This window comes from Vigna unguiculata, chromosome 5 (genome assembly GCF_037176805.1).
Source record: "Vigna unguiculata cultivar grain cowpea cultivar isolate G323 ecotype 2 chromosome 5, ASM3717680v1, whole genome shotgun sequence".
Taxonomy (NCBI): domain Eukaryota; kingdom Viridiplantae; phylum Streptophyta; class Magnoliopsida; order Fabales; family Fabaceae; genus Vigna; species Vigna unguiculata.
In genome coordinates, this window is record NC_140796.1 from 12,604,837 (window position 1) to 12,614,856 (window position 10,020).

The following is a 10,020-nucleotide window of genomic DNA, read 5'->3' on the forward strand; positions in this document are numbered from 1 at the left end:
TAATAACTTTTTATTATAATTACGTTGATGCCACTGCGTTTCATTTATTATGATAGGTTCATTGTACCTGTCATATAATAAATTTATCTTTTCACTTATTATGTTAGATTTCTTGTTACCTATCATAATAACTATTACTTTTATTACGAAAATGTCACCGGTCAACTTATTATGTCAGATGTAACAATATCTGTCATAATAAATCGTCATAGATTCATCTTTTTTCACTAGTGTTAGATGCATATTTTTGAAAAATTTTATCTAAACTGATGATATAATCGATTATTCTTCATTATAATCAATTATATGTGTAAACCAAGTATAAAATACAAGTTTTGGCTCCTCATATTCAATTTTATACCTAAATGTAATCAATTAATTTGTTCATAAAAATAGTTTTTCACTCAAGATATTTTGTAAGTCAATTCAATCTTTACAAGTTATATACTACTCTTATGATCCATGTTGAGAAAAACCTTGAATACTTGTAAGTAAATTGAGTTTGATTTCCTTAATTTAAACAAATGCCATAAATTCAGTTTTTTATTAATCAAATTCAGATATATAAATTCTATCAACTTCTTGCTACAAATTATTTTTAATCGTTATTAAAAGCATGGTAACATGGGTGCTATGTATGCTCTTTTTTATTTTCTAATTAATAGATGTTATTGCACTTTATATTCACACTCCTTTATCTTAAGAGGACAAAAGATTAAAAATACATATTACACTTCTTTAATTTTAGTTTTTTAACAAATTGATATTATTACACTTTAATTTCTAATTTGTATTCCTCTCATTTCAATGCTTTGAACATATCATATTTTCATAAACAGTCATTAGTGGCTCTTTTAAAACCTTCCCCCTCCATGAATATCTTATATTTATACTGATAAGTATCTTAAAATAAGACGATAACTAAAAACCAGAACCAGAAAGTAAATGAATAATACCACTGACACATATCATGAAACTTGTTCTAAAAGTTCAAAGCTCTCTTAATTTAGTTCTCTGTAATCTATAGTCACGAAACTGTCAAAAGTAAATGCAAAACAATGCCACCAGAAATGATCAATGAAATCTGTCTGAAGTTAAAAGTTCATATATTATTAATTTGCAGACATACTACTGAGAGGCAATACTAATACATAATATTTTGTTATTGAAGTCAAGTGTTGCAAATACTCGAATTCAAGGGGTTGGAGTGAAGTTATTGTTGGTAAAAGGAAGAGGGACTCCAGGGCAAAAACACCAAGTGTCAATACATTTACAATTACAATCTGGACAAAGCAATTCACAATTCTCTTCATTGCTGCAACGTAGACTCACAACGTTTCTTGCCTCCGATTTCATGCATACATCTGCAATCACAAACCATGCATTATTAAGAAAGAGAATACAGAATGAAACAGATACTTAATCCTCAAAACACCATAGCAGAAATTAAATGACAGAAAAACATGGCTTATAATTAACCTGATGCAATCATAATGAAAAGCATTATGAACACAAATCTGACAGCAGACTTCTGTGGAGTGGCCATTTTGATTCTATAATTGATTCTATAATACATTTTGATTACACAGATGTGGTTTTATAAACAAACGGGGAGGAAACAACCATCAGCATGTTTTCGGGGGTAAAAGAGTAACATTTTAAGGGTAAAGGTCCCTTTTTTAAACCTAAGGTATTGTAGAATTATTGAGAATAAAACAAGTTATTCTCTAAAACAAATCTTACATACTAAAAATAATAGAAATTAATCATAAATTGAAAATTGATTTTCAAATCTCCCTTGTTTTCTTTAAGGAGAAAAACACTCTAACACATTTATACCCCGTTTGATACAATATTCTTTACTTTCCATTTGATGTCAAATGAATAGAACCGTGTCAATATGTACCATTGACCTTTCATTAAATAGCATAGTAGCTAAAATTTAATTAAACAATCTATGAAAATATAGAAACTAAAGATTTACATAAAAGAATTCATCGTTTGATTATGAAAAAAAATTGTATATATCCTTCTTCAGATTCTTTTTTTTTTTAATAAATTCATATCTTTTATATTTTTTAATATGTAAAAGGTTAAGATTTTCTTATGAATAAAAAATTGATAATATTTCGTTTTTAGAATATTGCATTCATCTTTCTACGATTTTTTTAAGTAACATTCTTAATTTTTTTATAGTTTCATGTTGTGAAAATCATTTTTTTTATAGAATATTGCATTCCTACCTATATTATTTCAAAAAATTTTGTGGAGTATTTTTGTAATATATATTGATTTTCTATGATTTTAATGGAAAAAAATATTAGCAAAAAGTCAAAAAAAAAAGAAGGAAAATCTCATAATTAACTTGTGTTATAGATTTAATGTCCTCCACTATAACATCGAACTTTCTACAAATATCAAAAACATAAAATAACAACATTAAAAGCTTTTTTTTTTGTGTGTTAGTATGTGCAAAAATCTTAAACGCTTGATTAAAGAGGTTTTGAAATTTATTGTTGGTGAAATGAAAAGAAATTAGATTAATTTATTATTATTAAACATAACCAATTAGATGAATATCTTTTAAAAATTCCACCTAATTGGTTCCCATTTTCGTAGTAAAATCTCAATTTGGTCCCTCTATTTTCTTTGTCTCAATTTGGTCTCTTCCGTTAGTGGTACAACAACACCGTTAGAAAGGATGACACATGTCAATTCCTGGATTTTTTTAACTTTTTTTATTTAAAAAAAAAATAATAATTTGCCATGTGTCAAGTTGTCATCGTGTCACGTGTCAGTGACAAAGTGATGTGACAGTGACAATGACATGTGTCACTTATATGTCAGGTGTCATCTCCATTTTCTCAATTTGGTCCTTTATTTTAATTTTTGTCTCAATTTAGTCCTAATTTTTGTAAAAATTGAGCAATTTTGTCTCTCTCCAAATTGAAATCAAATATTTCTATCAAAATTGATATTTCAAGTAAATATTTTTAACAAAATTAAGTTTATTTAATTAATATTTTACATTGAACTTTATTTAAAATTGTTTTAAAGTTGTTAATAGAAAAAAATGTTAATAGAAAAAAATTCATAAATTATATTGATATTTTATTACATCGTACTTTAATATTATTTTTTTATTTGAATTTATATTTCAAATAAATGTATATTTTTAGATTGTGTAAAGTTCAATAATTTATACACAAATGTTTGAATTGGTATAAAAATAACAATTATAAAAATTTTAAAAATAATTTTAACTAGTTCATGTAACAATGAAAAACATATAAATTTAAAATTTGAAAACAATTTTAAGTAAAGTTGAATGTGAAACACAAATTTAAATAAACTTAGTTATGTTAAAAATATATAATAAAAATATCAATTTGAATAAAAATATCAAATTTAATACAAATATTTGTATAACATTTATATAAAAATTAATTTTGGTTTCAATTTGGAGAGGGATGAAATTGGACTATTTTTACAAAAATAGAAACTAAATTGAGACAAAAATTAGAATGGAAAAGCACATGTAAAATATTTTTTCTATTAACTGATGTAATAAATTATTAAAATATAATCAATTATTTCAAAACTAGTAGAAATATAACTTTTGGTTTCACCCCTTCAATATTATACTAAATGAAATTAATTAATTTCTTCATAAAAACATTTTTTTCACTTGATATCAAATCAATTCAACCTTTACACATGATATATTATTTTTGTGAACCGTATCGAAAACAAACTATAATAATTTCCAATATAAAAAATTGCCAAAACAACCTTTACACATTATTTTCTTTTTTTATCTTTTTATCTCTCTACGACTTCTTTGGTCTCTCCTTACTTTCTTCTCTTCCAAGAGTCATTCTTTCTTTTTTCTAAGTTTTGGCATATTACATTTCTTGAATCTTATATTGCGTGTGTGTACCAATATTCTCATCCTCATTATTTCTGGTTAATATGTTTTTTCTTTCTATTTGTATTGTTGTTGTTTTTATTATGTTTTAGATTTGTATTAAAATTAGAAATTCATTTCTTTTCTCAATTTTGTTTCAGTACTTTTCTATTTACGAATCTTGAGATTTTTTTTGAATATATCTTAACGAGAAACTTAATTTTTTCAACAAAACTATTAGTTAGATTAGGGGTTACTCTTTTGGTGAATAATAGATTAATTGGAGCACAATTCAAAGTTGAGATTTTTGTAGAAAGATAATTCAAGTTTATGAAAAAAAAAGATTTACTATTGAGTTGAGAAGAACCTAAGTTTCGTGAAAAACATATTATATGCAGAAAGAAACAATTTGAGAAAAATTTTTAGAATGAAATTGTAAAATCTCTTCAATAATCCTTTAGAATTCATTACTTTTTCTATATTGTGGATAAAACAATTACCACACTTAAAAGTAAATTTGAACAATTTAAAATATATAAAGATATTTTTGTTTTTTATTTAGTGTTAAAAAATTAACGTCACTATATTGTACATTTTGTAAGAAAAATGCTTAAACCTTGAAAAATATTTAAAACATGATCATTTATTGGATATTGATGGATTTTATTTATTTTTAGATTAAATATCTTAAGAGAAATTATAGGTTTGGAAAATCATAAATTATTTGACATTCTTAATTATATAAAAAGAATTGATTCTTTTCCAACTGAACCTATAACTTATAAAATAATATTAAGAATTTTAGTATCAATTGCTTTAGGCAAAATGAATTTCTCAAAGCTAAAGATAATAAAAAAACATATTTAAGATCAACTATGTCTCAAGAAAGATCAAACGGATTAGTAATATTATCTACTGAAAAAAATGTTAAATAAAATTAATTATGGCAATTAATAAATAAATTTTGCATAAAAAGAAGCTCGAACAATAAATTTTAAATAATATGTCTCACTTTTTAAGTTTGCTTTAGGCCTCCCAAACTCTTGAGCCGTCCCTGATTGCTCCCACCATTGGACTGATAATGAGGTTTGGAGACAAACCATAGGTCCCTTAAGCCCTCCAATGGAGACAATCTGTCATTCCCCTCAAACCTTGACTAGGGAGCTTATGTTCCTATCGCACGCAATAGTGCCACATCGCTTAGAAATTGAGGCCTAAGACAATTCAAATACTAATTCCACCCCCCGAGACACCTTTGAAGGACAAAACCGTGATAGAGTTTTACGTTCCAAAACTCCAAAACTCCAAAGCGAGCAATACCTCAGATACATGGGATTGACCCCAACAATATGGCTCGATGAGCTTGGGATTGGAACATTGACATCCACCATGGGCCAATAACGAGGTTCTAAGATGAACTATTGATCCTTTAAGCTATCCAATGGGGATAATTCGCCATTTCTCATATTGCTTAGGAGTCAATACCTAAGATGGTTAAAATACTCATTTTTTTCTTCCACCTTCCGATACGCAATTATACACTCCAAAAGAGACAATACCTTGAATATATAATAATTAACTCTAATGAAGTCACTAAATGGACTTGAAATCTGAACAAGGATGACTATCCTTTTATATCTCATTAATATGCAAACATATATTGATTATACAGATAATAGATAATATTTTATTAATGTTCACTGTTGTGAAAATCTCTAACACTCAAATTCAAGGGGTTTGAATGAATTTATTCTTGGTTAAAGGAAAATAACTTCATATTAATTGAATTTTACTTTATTTAGTCAATTATGTCCGAATAGATTTTGTAAGAAAAACTTGAACTTATAGATTATGTCCGATCCTTCAATTTGGGTCATGTATTCGTGTCCAATATGTATCCGTATCCGATACTTTATGATACTTTATCGATACTTATTAGTGAAGTATCTAATTTATAAAGTCGTAGTATCTCTATAAGACAATCTTTGAATAATGACCAATTTTAGTCACAAAAACTAATTAGTCATTATATAGTGATCAATTTATGTATCAATCTAAAAACTAAAAATTTTTGACAATTAAAATAGTTCAACAAATTATAATTGATTTCTAATTTATAATTAAAATAGTTTTTATTATGAATTATTTTCTAAATTTGTCACTAACATCAACTACCAAGGTTTTGATTACCAAAATAATTGGTTTCTAGATTTGTTCACTAACATTAACTACCAAGGTTTTCTTGGCTATCAAAATAATTGGTCTCTAACATATTTTTGGTTACTAAAATTAGTTATTATTTAAGAGTTTTCTTGTAGTGATACTTTTAGGATGACAATAACTTATATTTTTTATGTTGACAACTTTAGTACATATAGTTTTAATTTGGATTCACATAATACCAATTATATATTTATTATGTTTTTAAGAATTATGTACACTTTTCAATATTCATATATCGCGTATCTATCACGTATTGTATCCTATTATTTTCAAAATAAACGTATTGACATATCGGATAAGTGTCGTATCTGATACACGTATCGTATCCATGCATCATAGGTTTCACCCCTTCAATATTATACTAAATAAAATTAATTAATTGTTTCATAAAAACAATTTTTTCACTCAATATCAAGTCAATTTAACCTTTGCACATTGTATATTATTTTTGTGAACCGTATCGAAAACAAGCTATAATAATTCACAGCATAAAAATTGCACATCATTTATGCATTAGCTTTATATTCTAACCAAAAATAAATTACACATTTAAATAAGGATTAATTACTTTATAATTTCAAACAAAATTGTTTGAAATTAAAATTTTATATATCGTTAATGAAAAAATACAATAATTAAGACACAATAAAATAATTTAGAGATATGTTCCTATTGGACGCAATAGTGTCACATCGCTTGAGAGTCGAGGCCTAAGGCAGTTTAAATACTCATTCCACCATTTGAGACATCTTTGAAGGACAAAACCTGACGGAGCTTTACGCTCCAAAGCTCCAAAGCAGACAATACCAATTCGTCATTCCCAACACCACTTAGGAGTCAAGACCTAATGCAGTTAAAAATACTTCTTCCTCCTTTCACTTTCCGATGCACTTTTAAAGGACAAAATTGTGACCAAAACTATATACTCTAAAACAAACAATACCTCACATACATGATTATTTACCTTAATAATGTCACTCAAGGTACTTCAATTCTGAACAATAGTTATGACCGTCCTTTTATGTCTCATTAATATGCAAACATATATTGATCATTGATAGATAATACATAATATTTTATTATTTATGTCCATTGTTGCAAAAATCTCTAGCACTCAAATTCAAGGGGGTTTGAATGAATTTATTCTTGGTTAAAAGAAAATAACTTGATATTAATTGAATTTTACTTTATTTAATCAATTATGTCCGAATAGATTTTGTAAGAAAAACTTGAACTTATAGACTATATCAAGTATAATGGATTATATCCTATTTTATGAAAATCATATTTGGATAGATTTAATTATTATTATTAAACATAACCGATTATATATATATATATATATATATATATATATATATATATATATATATATATATATATATATATATATATATATATATTTTAAAAATTACATCTAAACCGATATAATATATTATTACATTTAATCAATTATTTTTAAATAGTGTAAAAATATAACTTTTGGTTTCACCTATTGAATTTTATACCGAATCAAATAGATTAATTTTATTATTAGAACAACTTTTCCACTCGATTATGTTGAGAGTCAATTCACCATTTACAAATTATATATTATATATTATTCTTGTAAAAAACAATCTTGAATACTTCACATTATATGAAGTGCACGTTATTTATGCTTTAGATTTATATTTTAGCAAAAAATAAACTACATTTAAGTAATGATTAATTAAATTACGTTATAATTTGGAACAAAATTGTCTATCTGAAATTAAAATTTTATATATCATTAATGTGCATACGTAAGTTTTAATAATAAAATATTATATTAACACAATAACAATAAATATAAATAAAATATTATGATGAAATAATAATTATTCAAAAGGTAAGTCAAAAGTTACATTAGCCCTTCACTTTGTCATGCGATGAGAAAAGTTGTAATTTTCAGCCTGTATTGCGTAAATGGACTGGCCCATCCCAATCCGTTTTCAACAAATCAAAAATGGATTGAGCTTGTGCTGACCTATTTTGTCACTCCTATCTATACTATTTTAAAATTTTTTGTGGTGTATTTTTGTAATGCATATTGATTTTCCATGATTTTAATGGAGGAAAATATTAGCAAAAATTCTAAAAAAAAACCTCACAATTAACTTGTATTATAGATTTATTGTCTCCCACTATAACATCCAACTTTCAACAGATATCAAAAACTTAAAATAACACACATTAAAGCTCTTTTTTTGTATTAGTACGTGCAAAAATATGTAACACTTAATTGAAGGGGTTTTGAAATTTATTATTGGTGAAATGAAAAGAATTTAGATTAATTTATTATTATTAAACATAACCAATTAGATCAACATCTTTTAAAAAATACATCTAAACTGATATAATAAATTATTAAATTATAATCAATTATTTCAAAATTGATTGTGTGTAAAATATTATTTTTTTACACGTTCAATATTATACTAAATAAAATTAATTAATTTCTTCATAAAAATAATTTTTTCGCTCGATATCAAGTCAATTCAACATTTACACATTATATATTATTTTTGTCAATCGTATCACAACATAAAAATTGCACATCATTTATACATTAGCTTTATATTCTAACAAAAGATAAAGTTCACATTTAAGTAAGGATTAATTATTTTATAATTTCAAACAAAATTGTCTGAAATCAAAGTTTTATATATTGTTAATGTACAAATACAATAATTTAGAGATAAATTTTAACAATAAAATGTTATATTAACATAATAAAAATAAATATAAGCAAAATTTAATGATAAAATAAAAATTATTGAAAAGGTAAGTAGAAATTAAGAGAAAATTTGCAAGGTCAAAGTACGAGTCTCCTCTTATATATGATGAATACAATGATTAGCAAAAGATAATGTAGTATTGCAAAAATCTCTAAGGACTTTGAATGAATTTGTTGTTGGTAAAAGGAAAAACATTTTCAGGACAATAACAAAGCTTGTCAATACATTGACAATTATTACAATTTGGACAAAGAAATTGACAATTGTCGGGAGTACTGCAACGCAGAGTCACAACGTTTCTTGCCTCTGATTTCATGCACATATCTGCAACACAAAACAAATACTAATTATGATTTAGAAAAAAAAGCTACTTAAGAAAATAAAACAGATACTTAATCCTCAAAATAAATGACTTATAACCTGATGCAAAGAGAACCAAAAGCATTACGAATACAAATCTCACTGCAGACTTCATTGGACTGTTCATCTTCATTCTACGCAACATTTGCATCACACATATGTGCTTTTATAACCAAATATTTCTATGAATAATTTCCTTTTAGGAAATTTTCACCCATCCTTAATATTTTCTTAAATTGAAATTCATATTTTCTTATTATTAAAATAACACTCTTAATTCTTATTTTAATTATGTTTATACATTTATTTATTTATTTATTTATTTATTTATTTATTTTTCTACAACATGTTCAATTTTTAAATGGATTTGCTACAACTGTTTTCGAATCATTTTTAAATATAATAAAATCATACCAAATTTAATCATGTATTCTTTAACTTTCAATTTTATGGTAAACAATGTTTCCATAAAATATATAACTTTTTAAAGGTAATTTATAATTGAGCAACAATCTAAGCTTTTTTTTTAGATATTGTTAATATATATTAATTACATCCTCTGCTTTAAAGATTATTTAATTTTATACTTTATAAGTTTTAGTTAATATGTTATTTTACATTAAATTGTGAACAATAAATATTCTAATAATAAAAAGGGTTAAATATGTTTTTGGTCCCTCAAGTTTCAGCGAAATTTGGAATTAGTCCCTCATCAAAACTTTTGACAAATTTAGTCCTTCATCTTTCAAAATACATGAATCTAGTCCTTTT

At 25.0% G+C, this 10,020-nt stretch overlaps 1 long non-coding RNA gene across 1 annotated transcript; it reads right to left on the minus strand.

Moving 5' to 3' along the window:
• Positions 1-1,089: 1,089 nt before the first annotated feature.
• On the minus strand, positions 1,090-1,640 carry LOC114183289 (uncharacterized). The gene is made up of 2 exons (XR_003604334.2): positions 1,480-1,640; positions 1,090-1,364 (listed from the first exon to the last, which is right to left on the minus strand). It is a non-coding gene; the product is annotated as an uncharacterized LOC114183289 (long non-coding RNA).
• Between the last annotated feature and the right edge of the window lie 8,380 nt (positions 1,641-10,020).